The sequence below is a fragment of the Phocoena sinus genome, chromosome 14 (genome assembly GCF_008692025.1).
Source record: "Phocoena sinus isolate mPhoSin1 chromosome 14, mPhoSin1.pri, whole genome shotgun sequence".
Taxonomy (NCBI): domain Eukaryota; kingdom Metazoa; phylum Chordata; class Mammalia; order Artiodactyla; family Phocoenidae; genus Phocoena; species Phocoena sinus.
The window spans coordinates 40161826-40183856 of record NC_045776.1 but is presented as its reverse complement, the minus strand read 5'-3'; the positions used below and the strand labels follow the sequence as shown (position 1 = coordinate 40183856).

The 22031-nt window shown below is 40.8% G+C and overlaps 1 protein-coding gene across 1 annotated transcript in view; it reads left to right on the top strand.

Annotated features, from left to right (window-relative positions):
- The window catches only part of MAPRE2 (microtubule associated protein RP/EB family member 2), a 164332-nt gene that overhangs the window by 13876 nt on the left and 128425 nt on the right, over nt 1-22031 (top strand). Inside the window, exon 2 of the mRNA XM_032602450.1 lies at nt 13245-13306. The gene's annotated coding sequence lies outside the window, so the exon portion shown is untranslated. The remainder of the gene's footprint in view (nt 1-13244; nt 13307-22031) is intronic.

The following is a 22031-nucleotide window of genomic DNA, read 5'->3' as shown; positions in this document are numbered from 1 at the left end:
TCCTGCGCTCACTTCTCCCTGTGCATGTGGTAATTGGCATTGGGTCATCTCTCCACCAATCAGCTTGGGCTGAGATGTGGAGATGTCATATAATCACATCCTGTTAGAGGGAAGGGAGGACGTGGGTAAAGCAGAGACACAGACTCAGTCTAGCATTGAGTTGTATTGTGTTGCCCCCAGATACAGGCAAAGACAAAAAAGCCTGCATCCCATGGTACAAAGGACGTTCCCTTTTATAAGACTGCAGTTGTGTGCTAGAAAAAGTAGATAGGCCAAATGTCAACATTTGTGGCCAGAGGTAAAAATCATTGCCACTGTTGTCTTATGGTACCATCATTAATGCCAGATGGTGCTTGAGGAGGGGTTTATGATGAACAAAGCCTTCCCCTGACCGGCCCATAGTGTCACTGCATGCCGGACTCCGGAGACACGGCCCTCGGATGTCTTCCCACTCTTGGTGGGAATAAACACAACAGGTGTGTTCCACCCATCTTGGAGGTCTGGCATCATCAGTGTGTTCTGGCAGAGATGGTCTCACAGAATTGGTACCTAACTCTCTGTATGCTTTTCATTATGCCAAGTTGGATTGACCCTTCATTATGCCAAGTACAGTTGACCCTTGAACAATGTGGGTTTGAACTGCATGGGTCCACTTATACTTGGAGATTTTGCAACAGTAAATACTACGGTACTGCATGGTCCCTGGCTGGTTGACTCCCCGGATGTAGAGGAACCTTGGATACAGAGGGCCAACTGTAAGTTATACTCGGATTAATACCCACCTTGTTCAAGGGTCAACTCTATTTTTAGAGCCACACGTAGCCTTGGCAGTCATCTCATTTAAATCCCATTATTTTTCTAGATGAAAAACTGAGGCATGGAGACTTTTCCTACTAAAAACTTAGTAATTTCAGAGTCTTAAAGTTGTTTTTTTTTTTCAGCTCATTGTTTGCTTTGACAGTGTTTGGCAGGTCTAAGCATCCTCCTGGTTCTTGAGCACACAGTCATCGTTAGGGTGCTCAGCTAACAGCTCAGCATTGGCAGTCCCTTTGAGGAGCAGACAGGAAGGACTTTGTGGGGTGGGGAGGAGCAATAAGGCAGAAAAATAAGCCTCTCAGGATCCAAAAGACTTGAAAGAAATGAGACTATTAAGCACTGCGTGAAATGAAGTGATATCTACAAAGCCTGAAACCCCTCCAACAGTCTTATGAGCTAGGGTTCTACAAGAAAAGTTCCACTTGGGGTCAAAAGAAAGTTTTGTTTTTTCCTTGGCTGCCAACCTTAGAGAGGTGATAGTCAAAATGTGGGGTTTGGGCTTCCCTGGTGGCGCAGTCGTTGAGAGTCCGCCTGCCAATGCAGGGGACGCGGGTTCGTGCCCCGTTCCGGGAAGATCCCGCATGCCGCGGAGCGGCTGGGCCCGTGAGCCATGGCCGCGGAGCCTGTGCGTCCGGAGCCTGCGCGTCCGGAGCCTGTGCTCCACAACGGGAGAGGCCGCAACAGTGAGAGGCCCGCGTACCGGGAAAAAAAAAACAAAACAAAAAAAAAACAAAACAAAATGTGGGGTTTGCTGAGGTCACAGACTACAGCCCCCTCCAAAAAAGGCAGCAAAATAGGTTTCAGAAGGGCCAGTAAGGGTCCTGCTGAAAGGATTCCTTCAGGTCCCTTTCATCCAGGCCACGTCTACAAGATCTCTTTCATTCAGGCTTTCTCTCCCATTCTGTTTAAGCTATTGGGTTTCCCTGGAGTCTATATTATTTTGATATTTCCTGACAATCTAATTAATACTCAGACCCAGTTGATGAGGGATATGTGTTCAAATTCAGTTATTTAACAGTAATAATGATAAACATAAGTATTTTCCATTTACCTAGAAATTTACAGTTGCTAAAGAAGTTTTACACATAGCAGCAACACTCTTAGTGCACTTTACAGAAAACCATAAAACTTAGGGCCCAGAGTTTAAATGGCATGCCCAAAGCCACACAATTGGGCAAACCTCAACCTCAGGGAATGTTATCCCAGATCCAATGTTCCTTCCACCAGGCAGATTTACAAATGATAGTCGGATTCTCTGAGTAGCCCTCAGTGGTCCCTTTAACCCATAAAGGTACTGAATTATAACAACATCTTAACCTCTAGCCTCTTTGTATTTCCCATGGAAAGATGCACGGAGTTTCAAAAAAATTGGTTGACAAATCCATTTTTAGTACACAGTTGACCGCAAATGAAGTCTCCCGATACCCAGACCTTGATGGTCACTTCTTTTCCCTCAGTTTGAAAATGGAAGTGCAGCTAGCAAGGCCCTGATTCGTCCAGGAGTGTTGTTAGAGAGTGCTGGCAATCTCAAAAGTCACTTTGTAACACAGCATTGTAAAGCAGTTATACTCCAATAAAGACATTTAAAAAAAAAAATCCCTTTGAACCTGACACTTTGAGGCAGAACGATGGTCCAGGTACACTGTAGTGTTGTGGAGATCCTTAGTATTTGCAAAGTTAAGCTTTTAGCTCCTTGTATACTTCTGCCAGTGTTTGGCGGGTCATCCGAGCGTCATCCTGACTCTCCAGCACACTGGATGTATGTGTGGTGGCTTCATCTGAATCAATGGTCTACACAAGAGAAAAATAACAGTGGCTTCATTGAGGCTGCTCATGTAACAAGATTCAGAACCAGCCATTCAGATCAGCAGAGAAGAAATAACAAATGTTTGTTATTATCACACTGTAATGCATTTACACAGATTCATTATTCAATTAAGTATGTATCATCTTGGAAATGAGAGAGCTTTCTCTAAAGACCTAAAACTCTGGATGTGTACGTGACCACTGGGAGATTAGGGATATGAAGAGAGAGGAGAAGCAAGAGGAAAATGATGGGGTACCCCAAGGATGGAATTTACCTCCTTAATTTTGCTTTGATCTGTCCTGGATAACAAGGTCTGAGCTGTAAGTTCAGATGATCCCAGTTGAAATAGACTGAGTGGCCCATCTGACTAAGCACAGGTTAGATTACCACCCAGCAGATTGGGAAAAGAGCTCAGAGGTGGAGAGACCTTGCAACTCAAAGTGTGGCCCCCGGATCAGCAGCATCAGCATCACCTAGAGGTTTTTAGAAAGGTAGCCTCAGACCTTACCCAAGATCCATCAAAACGTAATCGGAACTTTAACAGGATTTCCAGGTGACTCTTGAAAAACTCAAACTCTACATAATATCCAAGAGGACAGCAGTCATACGTTTTTCCCCTTTGTTCCATTTGCCCTGTCAATCATTGCATTCACAGCCCCATGATATAATTATTGTGTCTGTAAGTGCCTTGGGGGCTGCACTCTGTATTAGAGCCTCAGCACCTTGCATAATGCCTGGCATAAAATAGGTGTATAGGTGTCACTCAAGAGCTCCAGCTCTGAAATCCACAAATCTGAGTTTGGATCCCAGCCCCGCCACAAAGCTCAGTTCATGTACCTATAAGATAGGAATAAAAATAGCACCCTGCATAGGGTTATTGGGAGTAAATGAGCTGATGCATGTGACATACGTAGCGCAGCACCTGATGCACACTTGCTGTGTGTAAGTAGTAGCTGTTGTTATGTGCTCAATAAGTGTTGAACAAATGAATGAATAGGAACTTCATGTGGAAAGAAAAGAACTTAAAGATGGTCAATACTTGGTGCCCTGTTGCTTCAAATATATGAAATTGAATTTTAAAACAATATACAAAGGAAGCCTCGCGTAAGAGAAGGAAAAGGTAGAATGGGTCAGAATGGATTTATAGGAAAGCATGCGATTTGGAACCAGAAGACCAGAGTTTGGATCCCAGCTCTGTCCTTTATTTACTAGTTGTGTGATCTCCTACAACACACAAGCTCGCTGAGCCTCAGTTTCTCCATCTGAAGAATGGGATCAGTGGTCCTCTTTTTTTTTCTCGGCTTATGCAAAAAAAAGTTTTGTAACTGACAAAGTATCCCTACCTCTCAGCACAGCCCTGGCACTTAGGAGATGCTCTATAATGGATGTTTGCTCAATTGAATCAGAGCATGCAATGTCAACGGGATGACCATTGGGTATTAGGATGGACTGTGGCCCTCCAAAACGCAACCCTAAAAAAATCCTATTCCTTTGTATTTAATTTCTTTAGGGTAGGGGGTAGTATGGCACAGAAAAAATCTTTCAAACCTCCCTGTGAACAGGTGGTGAGGGAGGGAGACAATAATGAAAAAACTCTGAATTAGAAGTTTGGCTCTGCAACTTGGTACCAGATGAGAATTCCTAAGGAGAGATATAAAGGAGAGAAAAGCAGCTAGCCCAAAAGCAAGCAGAGTGAACCTCTAGCAGTAGAAGAATTATGATTTCAAGATCTAGGTGAGATGGTATATGTCAGTGGTCCCCAACCTTTTTGGCACTAGGGACCGGTTTCGTGGAAGACAGTTTTTCCACGGGGCAGGGGTGCTTGGTTCAGGCAGTGATGTGAGCCATGGGGAGCGGCACACTTCACTTGCTCACTCACCACTCACCTCCTGCTGTACCACCCGGTTCCTGGCAGACCGCACACCGGTAGCAGTCTGCGGCCCGGGGGTTGGAGACCCCTGGTATATGTGAAAGAATCTTGTAAAATTAAGAGCTATAGACATGTATAACGATGAAAAGAAAAGAAAGGCTTTAAGGAATAGTCAGCCCTCTGGATCAAATTCAATACACGGTTGATTGAATCCATGGATGCAGAACCTGCAGATACGGAAGGCCAACGGCACCATTTTGTATAAGGGACTTGAGCATCTGTGGATTTTGGTATCCATGGACGGTCCTGGAACCGTATTGTATTTTCCTGGAACTGACTATATATATATATTTATTATTATTCCCCTTTATTTTTTTTAACATCTTTATTGGAGTATAATTGCTTGACAATGTTGTGTTAGTTTCTGCTGTATAACAAAGTGAATCAGCTATATGTATACGTATATCCCCATATCCCCTTCCTCTTGCATCTCCCTCCCACCCTCTCTATCCCACCCCTCTAGATGGTCACACAGCACAAAGCTGATCTCCCTGTGCTATGCAGCTGCTTCCCACTAGCTACCTACCTTACGTTTGGTAGTGTATATATGTCCATGCCACTCTCTCACTTCGTCCCAGCTTACCCTCCACCCATGCCCCCCTGTGCCCTCAAGTCCATTCACTATGTCTGTGTCTTTACTCCTCTCCTGCCCCTAGGTTCTTCAGAACCTTTTTTTTTTTTTTTAGATTCCATATTTTGTGTTAGCATATGGTATTTGTTTTTCTCTTTCTGACTTACTTCACTCTGTATGACAGACTCTAGGTCCATCCACCTCATTACAAATAACCCAATTTCGTTTCTTTTTATGGCTGAGTAATATTCCATTGTATATATGTGCCACATCTTCTTTATCCATTCATCCAATGATGGACACTTAGGTTGCTTCCATGTCCTGGCTATTGTAAATAGAGCTGCAATGAACATTGGGGTGCATGTATCTTTTCGAATTATGGTTTTCTCAGGGTATATGCCCAGTAGTGCGGTTGCTGGGTCACATGGTAGTTCTATTTTTAGTTTTTTGAGGAACCTCCGTACTGTTCTCCATAGTGGCTGTATCAGTTTACATTCCCACCAACAGTGCAAGAGGGTTCGCTTTTTCTCCACACCCTCTCTAGAATTTATTGTTTGTAGATTTTTTGATGATGGACATCCTGACCAGTGTGAGGTGATACCTCATTGTACTTTTGATTTGCATTTCTCTAATGATTAGTGATGTTGAGCATCTTTTCATGTGTTTATTGGCAATCTTCTTTGGAGAAATGTCTGTTTAGGTCTTCTGCCCATTTTTGGATTGGGTTGTTTGTTTTTATTAATATTGAGCTGCTTGAGCTGTTTATATATTTTGGAGATTAGTCCTTTGTCAGTTGCTTCATTTGCAAATATTTTCTCCCATTCTGAGGGTTGTCTTTTCATCTTGTTTATAGTTTCCTTTGCTGTGCAAAAGCTTTTAAGTTTCATTAGGTCCCATTTGTTTATTTTTGTTTTTATTTTCATTTCCCTAGGAGGTGGGTCAAAAAGGATCTTGCTGTGATGTATGTCATAGGGTGTTCTGCGTATGTTTTCCTCAAAGAGTTTTATAGTGTCTGGCCTTACATATAGGTCTTTAACCCATTTTGAGTTTCTTTTTGTATACAGTGTTAGAGAGTATTCTAATTTCATTCTTTTACATGTAGCTGTCCAGTTTTCCCAGCACCACTTATTGAAGAGACTGTCTTTTCTCCATTGTATATTCTTGCCTCCTTTATCAAAGGTAAGTTGACCATATGTGCATAGATTTATCTCTGGGCTTTCTATCCTGTTCCTTTGATCTATATTTCTGTTTTTGTGCCAGTACCACACTGTCTTGATTACTGTAGCTTTGTAGTATAGTCTGAAGTCAGGGAGCCTGATTCCTTCAACTCCATTTTTCTTTCTCAAGATTGCTTTCACTATTCGGGGTCTTTTGTGTTTCCATACAAATTGTGAAATTTTTTGTTCTAGTTCTGTGAAAAATGCCATTGGTAGTTTGATAGGGATTGCATTGAATCTGTAGATTGCTTTGGGAAATATGGTCATTTTCACAATGTTGATTCTTCCAATCCAAGAACATGGTATATCTCTCCATCTGTTTGTATCGTCTTTAATTTCTTTCATCAGTGTCTTATAGTTTTCTGCATACAGGACTTTCTTCTCCTTAGGTAGGTTTATTCCTAGGTATTTTATTCTTTTTGTTGCAATGGTAAATGGAAGTATTTCCTTACTTTCTGTTTCAGATTTTTCATCATTAGTGTATAGGAATGCAAGAGATTTCTGTGCATTAATTTTGTATCCTGCTACTTTACCAAATTCACTGATTAGCTCTAGTAGTTTTCTGGTAACATCTTTAGGATTCTCTGTGTATGGTATCATCATCTGCAAATAGTCCAACTATATTTTCAAGCTGGATATTTTACCTGGATTTATTGCCCATAATAGATTGGTTAGGGAAAAAAACAATTATGAAGAAAATTAGCTTCTGCTCTAGAACTTCACTAGGTTATTTCCCAGGTGAGTGGAATTCAGCATGAATTTCTCCATCAAGGAATCTAGTTACTAAGACAGCCCCCAAACAGTTCGTAAGTGGACTCCTCTGTAAACCAAACCCCACAGCTGGGATCCCACGAGCAGTGTTAGTTGTTGCTAGATCAGGATTCTAGGGACCACATGGCTCAAACAGAAAACTCATGGGCAAAGACTATGCAAAAATTCCTGCACATTTTAACAAGTTCTGTCCACTTACCAAGACTTCTAACAGACTCTGCTGAAAATGTTAGAGCTTGAAAAGATTTCCACACAAGTTAGACAATGATTATCCATCTTTAGAGGGAGATCTTAGCAACGCTCTTGCCATTGCCGAAGTCTTATTTAGATTTCATATTACCCTTTTCACACTTTTAACATGTTACTGCATTCCTTCTTTGGGTGGTCAAAGGAATAACAAACTACAGCCAGGACACATGTAAAGCAGGGTTCCAGTTTTCAGTATGATCTGAGCAATAAACTCGAACTCTGGACTCTAAATGAATCTGATACCATTCTCTGTGCTGCTTTCCTGCTTCATGAACATTCTGCTACATTTCATTATCGTTCATACTTATGAGCAAAGGAGCCGTTCTTCTACTCCAGCGACTCTATTTTCAAGGATATCTGATTTAAAGTGGATAAAAGGATAAGTGAAAAATAGTTATCAAAAATATTTCACAGAAGTACAGTGAATGTGGTATTTCTCATGTAGTTTGTCTCATCATTTTTAAAAATTTCTTTTATACATTAACACTATGACTATTCTAGAATAGAAAGGTCAATCTGTCTACTTCTATAGGTAGCAGCAGATGGATCAAGGAGTATTCTAGAAGAGAGGGTTAGGCCCAGTTTGTATGAAAAGAACTGAATTTTTATTTAATTATAAAATAGTCTCTTGGGATTCTCTTATTTTTATAGAAGCCCAAATCACATGACCGTAAGAAGTTTATAACATCATTACCATTCTTAATATATCCCCCCAAAATCCCTTTATCAGCCAACTACAATTTTTCAAAAGCCCTTTTATATACAATATGGGTCATTTGTAGTCTGCCTTTCTTAAGTCAAGGAATGCATTGTACCATATCCAATACCCAAGATTCGGTGCAGTTTGACATTTTCTTGCCAGATAACCTCATTTGGGTTTGGTTTCCCTGTTGTGTGCTCAGCTCTTTGCTTCCCAGCAGTCATGCCTCTGGTCCCCTGAGGGAGTTGAACTGGGCAGGCTCTTGGCCTCTCTCCGGTGCCTCTGGGAAGGCCCTGAGCCCAACTGGAGACCCCTAATTGAGGCAGTGGTTGGTGGAGGGCACTCTGGAAGGCTGACATGAAGTAGAATCTGTGTAAGGAGTCATCCTCTGTGACCTTCTGCTCCCAAGCTGCTTACAAGCTGCTTTATTCCTAGAAAGCTGTGGACCTCCCACACTAAAGACTGTGATCTACAACTGGAGTGATTCAGTATCTCCAAGCTGCTACGGGGAGTTTGGAATTCAAGATACAGCTCATTCTGAAGATCCAAAAAAGCTGAGTTAACTCCTGGTAGGAAAACCTAGGTTCAGATCCCAGCAGCGTTCTCTTCTCCGAAAAGCTAGGAGCAGCTGGCAGGAGGCTATAATTCCTGGCTGTTTGCAAGGAGAATGCTTTGACCTTGCATTGAGCAGATGCCTCATTGGCTAGATACGTAGCATTGAAAAAAGAACTCTTCCTTTCAATGGTATGGCATGATTGGCAATATTTTTACAACTCTGTTTTCATTCTGATGTATCCGTTATGTGCCTGCGGTTTTATGGCCAGACAAGGAAGCAGCCTTTGGGGGTGATTTTGGAGCTAGGACAGAAGTTCTGCTGTGCCCCACACATGGGATGCCAGAATTCTGAGTTTGTTCAAAGAAAGAGGATTTGAAATTTCCAGAGGTTGAGGGAAAACAAAATGTGCTTTGTTAAAAGAGTCCGACCATGTCATGACTCTTATCCTAACAAAGCTATTTGGTCTTTTTAAGGAAAACAAATCCAACAGACAGGCCAGGGGAAGGCAGCTGGCTTATGGCTGTTTATTTCTGAGGGCTGCCTAGTGCTCAAAATGGGAAAAGTCAATGGGGTCTCTCCTAAGGTGAAGGGAAAGTCCGCCAGCTCCTCTTTGTGGGGGGATTACAGTTAGAGCCTTATTTAGTGTGTGGCCCAAGTTAGAATAGAGAACACCTGCCTTGTCATCAACGAACCACAAAGGATGAAATTCTATTCCTGTGCCAACAAGATGTGGGAATTTTGAAAATTTATGGAAAGCATGAACTCAAAAGTATAAGAGATGGTTTCCAAAATGCAGAGTGTATCACACTGCTATTTAGAAGTCATTTCTGGTTTTGGGTGTGTGTATTTGTGTCAGTGTTTTGAATTTTAAGGTTGGGAAGGTAAATGTAGGAGCAAGAGAGCATAACAGCAGAGAAGATTCCAAGACAGGCAAGACTGGACAGCGAATGCTTGGCATGAGTTCTGAATGCTAAGGTTGTGGGTGAGAGATTATTTTTCTCGGATCTGCGCAACATGGAACAAGTTCCTGACCCAACTGGTCCACTGCCTTGGGGCTTTTGTTCTTCTCTGAAAAGGTTAAAAAAAAAAGCCAAAAAGAAAGGAGGTATCTTGCTCAATTCTAGTTGCTGTCCAATCTCCTGATTTTTTTTTAAGTTAAACTTTTTAATTTGAAACAATTGTACGTTAACATGTAGCTATAAGAAACAATACAGAGAGACCTCTGTACCCTCTGCTCATTTTCCCCCTCGATGGTAACATCTGGAAGCTCTATGTACAGGGTCACAACCAGGTAATTGACATTGATACATGTGCAAGGTACAGAATGTTTATGTCACCACAAAGGTACCTAGTGTTGCCCTTTTACAGTCACAGCCTCTTCCCTCCAGCCCCGACTCCCTCCTCAACCCCTGGCAACCACTAGTCTCTGCTCCCTTTCTGTAGTTTTCTAATTTCAAGAATGTTAGCTAAATGGAATCATACAGTATCTAACCTATGGATTGGCTTTTTTCACTCAGTGTAATTCTCTGGAGATTGAGCCAGGATTTTGCAGGTATCAGTAGTTCTTTTTTTAATTGATTAGTAGCATTCCATTTTATGGATATACTGGTTTGTTTAACCATTAACCTGTGAAAGGACATCAGTGTTGTCTCAATTTTGGCTACTATGAATAAATCTGCTAATAAAGAAAAGTTTTAACTTTTCTGGAAAAATGCCAAGAGTATCGTTGGTGGGTTGTATGGTAGTTGCATGTTTCATTTTTGGTTCTGTTTTCTTTTGTTTTTTACAACAGTCAAATGTTTTCTAGGGTAGCTGAACCATTTTATATTCTCACAAGCAATATATGAATGGTCTAGTTACTTCTCATCCTCATCAGAATTTCGGATTGTTACTTGTCCTTATTTTGGCCCTTCTGATAAATGTCTAGTGATATCTCATTATGGTTTTGTTTTTTTCACTTACCTAATGGCTAATGACATTGAATATCATTTCATCTGCTATCTGTATATCCTCCTCAGTGAAATGTCTGTCAGTGTCTTTTGCCCATTTCCTAGTTGTTTGTTTTTTTAGCTGAGTTTTGAGGGTTCTTAACTTATTCTAGATACTTGTCCTTTGTCAGATATGTGGTCTGCAAATATTTTCTCCTAATTACACCTTATATTTACACCTGATGGACAACAGTTCTTAATTTTGATGAAGTCCAATTTATCAATTTTTTCCTTGTATGGATTGTGTTTTTTGTTGTCAAAAACTTAAAACTCTTTGTCAGGCCCTAGATTGCAAAGCTTTTCTCCTGTTTTAATTTTTTCTAAAAGTTTCATAGTTCTGCATTTCACATTTACATAGTGACCTATTTTGAGTTCATCTTTTTAAAAAGTGAAACTTAGAGACAATAACTGTTCTGCTTATGCCAGGCAGCACAGAAAACACTTTTTGCCTTCCCTGCCATCCCCACCAGTGGGGACCGTAGACCTCCACCCTCACAAGGCTGTGCATTATTGAGCACCTACCACATCCCAGGAGTAGACCGAGAGCTCTCCAGGTGTCTCGAATCGATGTCGGAGGCCTGGCTTTTAACGTGGTGTTGTGTGGACAACAGAGCAGAGTCTGTCAGACTCAATTAGAACTTGTTAGTTGAGCTGCATGATATTGGGAAACTGCTCCACTGCTCTGAGCCTCTGTTTTTTCATTTGTAATAAGATGGTTTTGAGTATTAAATTAGATAAAATATGTCAAATGACTTGTGCAGGGGTATTCAATAAATGGTCTCATTCTTCTCCAAACTGATCCATTGCAGCTGTTGAGAATGTTAGCAACGGGCTCTTGTTGTCAGAACAGAAAAGACCAGTTGTATACAGCTGGTCCCGAATTTTCTAAGGGCTAATTATCTGGTTTACAGATAAACTAGGAACCTTATACTCTTGCTTCCTAGCTTGGTAGCCAATACTTCGCCTAGTAACGTAGCTACTGGTACTAGTTAAATAAAGAGGGCAAATGAAAATTTTATTCTGATTCAGTTAAAATATCTCAAAGATGGACTTAGGAAAAGAAACTGACATGGATGGGGACAGATTTTTTTAAACCTGATCTTTTTAGTATGATCAACTCTCATTAAATTATGGGGAAAATGTGAAACACTCATAAAATTAAATTCCGTAAAATATGTGAAGAAATTCTACCTGTTCTGTCTGAAGGGAAAAAATTGTCAGCTTATCCGAGGTCAGTTCTTGAAACCATCCACGTTAAATTTTCTGATTTTTATACAAGCCAAATTCTATGAATTACTTTTGAACTCCCTTATTGAATGGTATAACATTGAAAATTCAGCTATCACCTTTGTTTATTCTCTCAGCACTTACATTTTGTTATTTGCTTTTATTTCCTTTCACCATCTCCTCTTTCTCTTATTAAAAGAAAAAATATATATATATGTATATATATAATGCCTCCCTCTTCCCTTTCTTAAAATCTTTCTCCCAGTGGCATCTCCAGAACTATGTCTGGGATTAATCACATTGTGTTGGATCTGCCACAAATACTTTATTTTTATACAATTGATGTTAAACTAAACAAGCACCAAAGGCATTTCTGAAATGGCCATTTACAGAAAACACAGAAGAGCAATGTGCAGGGTGAGGGCTTAGGTGGCAGGTGGAGAGGGGTCATTTCTAGTCTGTTTCTTGGGTGTGGTGGGAAGACCACTAAGGCTCACACACATCTGTATCTCGGGTCCTTTTTAGGAGCAACTGTATGAGCCACAAGCAGCCTCCCCAGTTATCATCCACCCCACCCCCAACCTGGGCCCCTCAAAACCCACAGCTCACACACATGTCTCAACCTCTGGAATTGGACCTGTCCTTCATAAGTTTATTGTCTTATCATTTAGTCAGAGCATGTTTTGAAGATAAATAGCAAATTCATATAAAGAAAGTAAATAATTCCTTGATGGTGTATATATTTTGAAGTTTGATCCTGGCAATGCTTGTCCTGTTAAAATTAAGCACATCTTTTTAAAAATATTTATTTATTTGGTTGCGCCGGGTCTTAGTTGCGGTACGTGGGCTCCTTAGTTACAGCATGCATGTGGGATCAAGTTCCCTGACCAGGCGTCAAACCCGGGCCCCCCACCTTGGGAGCACGGAGTCTTAACCACTGTGCCACCAGGGAAGTCCCTACACACATCTTTTAACTAGAAGAATAAGCCTGTGTTGATACTAGATATAAAGTCTGCAGATTAACCCAAGTTTGGGGAAGTCAATACTTTAATTGACGTTGGCATTTGATACCTCACTGGGGGCATTGGTTCCTTGGGTTATCTGCTAACACATGATTCTCCTCACATGAGGCTATGGGGGGGAGGGTAAAAAAAATTCTCTTCATAGGACTGACATTATCTAAATACTCTCAAACTACGATTAATCAACCCAAGAACTGATATAATAATGTAGCTGACAACCCTATTGTTTGGCTGAGTTACTCTCTCATATGATAAAGTCTACCGAATTTGGATGTGTGCTTTTTAATTTTCTCTTCCATTGCTGGCCACACCCAGTGAACTAAACAACCCTTTGCTCTGATGTTTTCAGCACAGTAAATGCTTTTTTTCTTTTCATTTTTACGATCCCAGTATCCTGTTTCTCAGAGGAACATTTCATCTCGACAGCCAGGGAGAGAGCCTGGATGCTCAAGGTAAGATTTCAACGTAAATTATGTTGCATGACTCCCTGTTTACAGATTAAATTGGAGTGCGTATTATTAATGCCTTTGTAACAAATTTATTTTCAAAATTCCATTATACAGTTAAAGCGAGTATTCGAGTAAACATGCTTCATTAAAACATTGTTTTTCAAACTACATTCCATTTCCCGTATGTACTAAGGGCTAATTAAGTGTTATCCGCAATTCCTCTAAAAATGCTCAAGCAAGTTAAAGTTTAACTTTGGAGATCTTATTGGTGAGAAGTGAAGTGAGAGAATTTTAAGATATAGTCAAATGACCTCATGACATTTCTAATTATGAAGAAGGGATTATTTGTTAAAAATCCAGGCAACTTCTCTGTTGACTTTACAGTAGGGGTGGGCGTCTTAAAGGAGATGAAAGCTCAGGAAGCCTCATTTTTTCAGTTTGGGATTTGTGTTTGAGACAAAATCATTTGACCTTCTGTTGTTTCCCACTGGTGTTCCATCTTCTATTCCAGGAGCTCACTAGAACAAAGGAACAATTAACTGAAATTCCACCAGATGGCAATATTTGGAAAGCCATCCAGTGGGGTTTCAAAGATTTGAGCTATTTATTGTTCACACCGAGAATAGTCTCACGAAGTGTAAAGTCCTAGATTTCATTAAGGGTGTTCTAAACATCTTTTGTTTTACTTTTTGCCCACAGCATCAAAATTTTTACTAGGGGGAAAATAGGTGTGTGGGAGGGTATGTGTTGTTTTCTTTTGTTTATCATTCTGGAAGGATAAATTAGAAACTTTATTCTTCAATAATTCTCCAAACAGTATTGGTGAGTCTTAAAAGCACAATCAATGGGTAATATACCATATTTGTCTTGGGGTCTCTTTGTGATAAATGCTATGATTGATGTTCATTTTTAAATGAATCATTTGAGAAGAGAAACCAAAAATTCTTAAGAAGAGTAGAATTTTAAGGAGTTGCCTAGATATTAAACCAAGTGAAATTTACAGGTACAAAATTCTTATTTGTAATGATTTGAGATAATTAAGGTTTATTTAAATAGGATGAGTAAACTTCGCCCCTTTTGCTCTAATGAAAGTAGAGATGCTGTATGTACCCTGAGCGGTGCCCAAAGAGCTGCCCTCTTCAACAATCAGAACTGGCCTTAGGACAGAGCTGAGACAGAGGGAAGGCAGTAGAAAGGCATCTGAGGGCAATTGAAATAGGAAGAACCAATAAGAGGAGCCGCCTGAGCTTTCCATGTGCACATGAAAGCAGTCCCTGAACAGAACCCTCAGACACTGTTGTTGGGAATGTAAGTGGCTGCACTATGGAAAACAGTATGAAGGTTCCTCAGAAAACTAAAAACAGAGTTACCATATGATCCAGCAATCCCACTCCTGGGCATATTTCCAGACAAAACTATAATTCAAAAAGATACATGAGCCCCTAAGTTCATAGCAGCACTGTTCACAATAGCCAGGACATGGAGACACCCTAAATGTCCATCGTCAGATGAATGGATAAAGAAGATGTAGTATGTATTATATTTACAACAGAATACTACTCAGCCATAAAAAGAATGAAATAATGCCATTTGCAGCAACATGGATGCAACTAGAGATTATCATACTAAGTGAAGTAAGTCAGAAAGAGAAAGATGAATACCATATGATATCACTTATATGTGGAATCTAAAATATGACACAAATGAACCTATCTATGAAACAGAAACAGACTCATGGATATAGAGAACAGACTTGTGGTTGCCAAGGGGGAGGGGGTTGGAGGAGGGATGGAGTGGGAGGTTGGGATTAGCAGAGGTAAGCTATTATATACAGAATGGATAAACAAGGTCCTACTATATAGCATGAGAAACTATATTCAAAATCCTATGATGGGGCTTCCCTGGTAGCGCAGTGGTTGGGAGTCCACCTGCCGATGCAGGGGACACGGGTTCGTGCCCCAGTCCGGGAAGATCCCACATGCCGCGGAGCGGCTGGGCCCGTGAGCCATGGCTGCTGAGCCTGCGCATCTGGAGCCTGTGCTCCGAAACGGGAGAGGCCACAACAGTGAGAGGCCCGCGTACCGCAAAAAGAAAAAAAAAAAAAAAATCCTATGATGAACCATAATGCAAAAGAATATTTTTGAAAAAGGATGTGTATATATATATGTATAATTGAATCATTTTGATGTACAACAGAAATTAACACAACATTGTAAATCAACTATACTTCATTAAAAAAAAAAAAGCAGTCCCTGGACAGGCACCGAGTGCCCTTTGAAACCCACTCGTGTGCCCTAGGAGGGGGCCTATATATCTGGTGTCCAGGACAGTCCTAGTTAACTTCTGCTGTCCACCCCCTTTCACCCTCAAAATTCTGTCTGGATAATAAGGTGATTGTATAATTTATCTTCCAAGCTGGCATGTTTGAAGAAAAAGTAATAGAAAAAGATGGCCTGATATCTAAATTAGGTGTCTGTGTATAAACCTCCTTATATATATGGGGCTATGGGACAAATTCTTTTTCTGTAAAGAGCCACATAGTAAATAGTTTTCTGCTTTGTTGGTCGTACAGTCTCTGTCACAGCTATTCAATTCATTGTAGCGTGAAAACATAAATGAATGGGTTTGGCTGGCTTCCAATAAAACTTTATTTACAAAAAACAGGCAGCCAGCGGCATTTGGCTGGCAGGGTTTATAGCCTTGTCTGAGATAGTAGACAGTAAGGAAATAGGAGATGGTGGAGAACCAAGAAGACGGCCATCCTTCATTCTTCTCCCTTCTCTTCATATCCCTTCTGGGTTGCAGCCTCCTCATTTAACCCTCTCGGAAGCTAGTATTAATAGTTTCCTTGAGTGAACAATTTCATCATCAGTTGTGTGGTTCCCGAGATTCCTTTGCTGGGTCTAACTGCTTTCTTCTCGTCCAAATCTGTTACTGCACCTGCACACCGTGCCTGTGCTTTGTACCTCACGACACAGAATAGCATCCCTACTCAGGTATCACTTGAGTCCTAGTGTCAAATACTGGAGCGATAGCTATTAACAGACATTGTAATTTATGCTTTGGTCCTCACTAAATAACTGTCTATAGGAAATACAGCCACATTAAGGAAACTTTTATGTTGATTCTACCAGAATTTTTATTATAAAAATAAGAAATTTAAAGGAAACTTTAGGGGAAAAAAGTCGCCCATAACAATACCACCCCAAAATAACTATTTTTCTTTTTTTTTTTTTTATTTGCGTATTTGCTATTCCCTTAAGTATTCCTGTTTTTCTATAGTGGATAACATAGCACATGTGCATTTTTGTGTTTTATTTGATATTAATCACAAGCATCTTTCATGAGTCATCAGAACAGTCATTAGAATAGTATTATGTTGTATCAATGTGCCATAAAATATCTTCTAATTTTTCACTAAAAAATGCTATACTACATTTTTTGTAGACTTTGTTATTGTTTTGGTTGGTTCAGTTTAGTTGTTTGTTTTTTCTTTGGTTTTGTTTATTTCCTTAGGACAAAATCCCAGAAAATTATTATCCAAGGCTATGACCATTTGTATGACTTTTAATCTAGTTTACCACATGTTTTTTTTTTTAATTTATTTTATTTTTGGCTGCGTTGGGTCTTTGTTGCTGTGCATGGGCTTTCTCTAGTTGCGGTTAGCCGGGGCTACTCTTCATTGCGGTGTGCAGGCTTCTCATTGCAATGGCTTCTCTTGTTGCAGAGCACGGGCTCTAGGCACGCAGGCTTCAGTAGTTGTGGATCGCGGGCTCTAGGGCGCAGGCTCAGTAGTTGCGATACACAGGCTTTAGTTGCTCCGTGGCATGTGGGATCTTTCCAGACCAGGGCTCGAACCTGTGTCCCCTGGCATTGGCAGGTGGATTCCCAACCACCTGGATATCACCAGGGAAGCCCCCCACATCTTTTCTTAAAAGGTTTGGAGTACTTTACAAGTGTTTACAGTTTGAGGGTATTGAGGCTCACCACAACTTTGAGAGAAGTAGCACTTAATTTATTCAATAATATTTATTGATTGTCTTCTATATGTAAAGAACTGTGCCAATTACTTTGTGTGTGTGTATATGTAAACATATATGTATCAATATATAAATGATGTGCTCCTTCCACAAACATTTATTGAGTGCCTACTATGAACTGTGTATTGTAAGATTTTAATGGTGAGCAGAAGATAGCTTCTGTCTGAGTTTGACCTTACTGGGGAGCTAAGATACCTAGTAAATAACTGTAATAAAATACACAAGATGAGACACACCATAGGAGAAATATAGTTAAAATATGAAGGCGTTTGGGAGGGGTGAGGGGAGGTAGAAATGGCATCTGAGCCAAACTTTGAAGGTAAATTGGATTGGGATGCTTGGAGATGGTGAGATTTGCCCTTCATTCCATAAGCATGTCTTGATTGACAACTACATGCCAAGTCCTGTGCTACAAGCTCGGGATATAAAGGGGAACAGACAGAGCTCTCAAAGCTTACTCTCTAGTGGAGTAGACAGCCTTTAAAAATAAAATTGTAAGTGTGATCGGTGGGATGGCTTATCTAGCAGAGGATACACATGGAGGTAAGGATGAAACAAGGGTTTTCTTTGAAGAGGAGCTTTTCCCTGGCTCCTCTTTTGGTACTGTCTTCATCATCAGTTATTGGGTCAGAATCTGTGGGAGATCTGCTTCTGGAAGTTTGAAGGTTACTCTAGTTGTACTGACCAACATTCCAATTAAAATTGGCCTACATTTACAGCTGGTTCCCCCAGTGGGCATATTAACTGAGAATGCACAGAGTCTAAGGCTGGGATCAGCAAGACCTACATCCTGGCCCTCACCAGCTGATGACTGAAGCAAAGCACTAAGAAGTACAGGGTTTCATGGGTGTTTTGTTTTCTAACAGCTGGAAGGAACCTCAGGAATAATCTAATCCAACTCACTCATCTGACAGATGCACGTTCTTTGTGAAGAGAGTTGGGTGACTAGCCTAGTGTCAGACATTTGGTGACAATGCCACGGCACCAGAACCCTGGCTTCTGACTCTCACACGCTCTTGTGCCATATTCACCGCTGTAATTTCTTCTGCCTCATCTATACCACCGACGTAAAAAGAACTAAAAAGTGTTAGCCTAAGCATTCCTTGCGCCTGTAGAAGCAATATGTGTTTTACCCCTCTCGGACCACAGCAAAAAATAATTTTAAAGTAAATATTTTTAATTTTAAAAGTAATGAATAGTGGTAGAAAGGGAGAGAACTTGGAACAAATTCCTGCATCAGCCATTTACCTCCCTTAGATCCTGGGCAAATAACTTGACCTCACTGAGTTTTTACATCTTGAGTTTGTTGTGAGAATAATTGGCAGTAACGTTAAGTGTTGGATCCATTATGGGCACTCAGCAAATGTTTATTTTCTTTCTCCTTTACCTCCTGGAGCTACAGGTTCTTGACAGATTTCCTTTTGTTTATTAATGAGGTGACCTTGTAAGACTCATGAGAATTAAATGATGGAGTGAGAGTACATTCATAAAAAAGTATCTGGTGCACAGCTTAATGTTCTCATTTCTGAATTTCACTGGACTACAGTTAAGTAGAGATTTAAAGGTTTTTATTCGTGGTTCTTTATCCTTTTCTTCAGTAGCTTATTTTATATGGTCTGTGAACATGTTGGTGAGACTTAGAATTCATTCATTTTCTCCATGACTTATTTCAAAATGATTTGTCAAAGAGAGAAAGATGATTAGATGAAGAAAATATGGCTAAATGTTAACTACAGAACATAGCTGGTGGGTATGGTGTACATTATGCTATTATACAATTTTTTCTACTTTTCTGGATGTTTGAAATGTCCCAAGTCAAATTATTTTTGGAGGATTACATATTAAATATGAAGCTTCTACCATGGCCCCATCACCATGCAAGGTGCCGAGGGTATGTTTTGGGCAAGAAAGTCAGGGTCTCAACCCTGATGGAGCTATGGCCCACCATAGTGGACACTAATAAGACAGGCAACTTCCTCTACAGGGTGCTAACGGCTATGGTAGGGGCTCCCATGGCATCCTGTGATCCTCCTAGCAGTGACAGCAAAGCCACGACTGGTGCAGGGAGGTCAGACGGGGCTTCCAAGAGGCAATGACATCTCATCTAAGACCCAAAGAAAAAGGAGGAGCTAGCAGGTGTTGGGGAGAGGGGGACTGCAGGGAACGAGAGATTGTTTGGGCAGAAGGAGTAGCATCTTCAAAGACCTGGAAAGAAGATAGGAGAAGCATATGACATTTTAGCAAAATTGAAAGGCATTCAGTAACGAGCTGCAGCATCAAGGTAGTAGTCAGAAGGAGGGTTGGATGGACAAGCAGATCAGGAAGGGCCTTGTGAGGCCAGTGAAGAACTTTGAGTTGTTATCCTGAAAGTGATGGTTGAGGTGTTTTAAGTAGAGAAGTAAAACTTCTATCATTTTTATCTTAGGATGGTCACTCTGGCAACTGTATGAAAGTGATCGGGAGGGGATGAGATTAGAAGTGGAGACACAAAGTGGAGGATGATGATGAGCATCTAGATTAGCTGATGGTGGCAGCTGCGGTAGAGAGAAGTAGGTGGGTTTGAGTATAGTTTAGAAAGCAAAATAGCCAGCACGGGTAAGGGAGAGGTCAAGGTCTAATTCATTCATTCAACACGTGTATGGAGTGTATTGAGTGCTTGTTATGTGGTAAGCCTATTTCAGTGCTGAGAAGAAAAAGTCAGGTAAGGGCTATAGGGAATACAGGGTGCGTATAGAGGGGGCTAATGGAGAGGGGTCTTTTGCCAAAGCACTTATTATCCTTCGGGACCCCCTTCGGGGATGTCAAAGTAAGAAGTAGTCACCTGGCAACCATGGAGTTCAGTGGGCTTCCCAGGGAGCTCCGCCAATGGCAGTGCTGTGGTTTGCAGAGGGTGATGCCCAGGTGCCTGATATAGGTAAGTGGGAGCTCTAATGGTATTTACTGAGATAGGAAACACAGGGTTGAGGGAACACTGAAAGTGCGATGGCAAGAATCAGAAACTCAGTATTAAATATATTGAGTTGAGGGTGCCTGTGACATCCAAGAGTATGTATATAGAGATTTGGGATCTGAATCCCAAAAGAGGGAAAAATGAACCACAAGTATAGTTTTTGGAGTCACTAGCATGTAAGCAGTAAGCTGTGAATCTAGGTAAAACTGTCCAAGGAGAACAGAACCTTGAAGATCAGCAATATTTAAGGGGTAGATTATAGCAGCATTATTCACAATAGCCAAAGGCAACCAAGGTGTCCATCGACAGATGAATGGATGAACCAAATATGGTTTATACATACAGTGGAATATTATTCAGCCTTAAAAAAGGAAGGTAATTCTGCTACATGCTACAACATGGATGAACCTTGAGGACGTTATGTTAGGTGAAACGTCAGTCACAAAAAAACAAGTACTGTATGATTCCACTTATATGAGGTACCCAGAGTAGCCAAATCCATAGAGACAGAAAGTAGCATGGTGGTTGACAGGGGCTGGGAGAGGGAGATATGGAGAGTTATTGTTTAATGGGTATAGAGTTGCAGTTTTGTGAGATGAAAAGAATTCTGGAGATGGATGCTAATGATGGCTGCACAACAGTGAAAGTACTTCATACTTCACTGAACTCTACACTTAAGTGGTTAAAATGGTAAGTTCTATGTTATATGTATTTTACTACAGTGAGAGAGAGAGACTGACGATGATTAGCCAGAAACATGGGAAAAAGACCAGTTGTACATGCTCTCATGGAAGCCAAGGGAAAATAGCATTTCAAGACTGAGCAAAAGCCAAGGATTGATAAACCCAAATGTTCCACAGAGGTTAAGTAAGATAATGACTAAAAGTGCCTAATGGTTTAGCAACCAAAAGGTTGTTAGTGATCTTGGTGATGACGATTTCAATCTCGTGGTCAATGTGGAACCCAGCACGGAAGCTGAGGAGTGAGTGGGAAATGGAGGCGTGGAGAGGGCAGCTTTAAATAAGCCCGAAACAGAATAAGATGACTACCGTGCAGGTTAATGTGTAGGTTTGGGGGCAGGAAACTTAAATTCTTGTCTAATGGCTTCAGTTACCCTCTGAAGTCAAGGACAAGGCTATCTGCTGAGGGAGGAAAGGTGGAAAGGTCAGAGATCTAAAGAAACTGAAAAAGTATTGAAATTGCTGGTTTGTGAATAATGACAGGGTGCTGAGTAGGGAAGCAGAAGGATGATCTGGAAGCATCGACACCCACTCAGGTGTGGAGGGCATGAATTTATAGTTGTGCTGATCTTCTAGGCAGGGTGGCTCTTCCCCCCCCCACCCCCAGCAGGGTTCAACAGTTCAAACAAGGCATATGTACGTGAGTAGATGAAGACTTTATAAGGGTTCCTTTTTGGGGAAACATGAAATTGATCTCAAGGACAATATGTTTACTTTCAAGTGGGCAAATGCTTTATTCTTTCTTTTTAAAATGTTGCACGAGCCAAATGACTGGGTTAAGAGCTGTTGATTGTTTGGTTTATGAGTTTGATATTTGTACAGGGATTGTAACTAACTCACGAGGGCCCCCTGCTGGCAGAATAGATTGTTGGGGGCCACCCTTAATTAACAATCGGTTGGTTCAGAATGAAACTTTGAACGGCTTATTGAGTAGTTTGGTGTCACACGTCCCATTCACAAACCTGTATTGCCTGTCATTGGTGGCGCCACAGGAACTA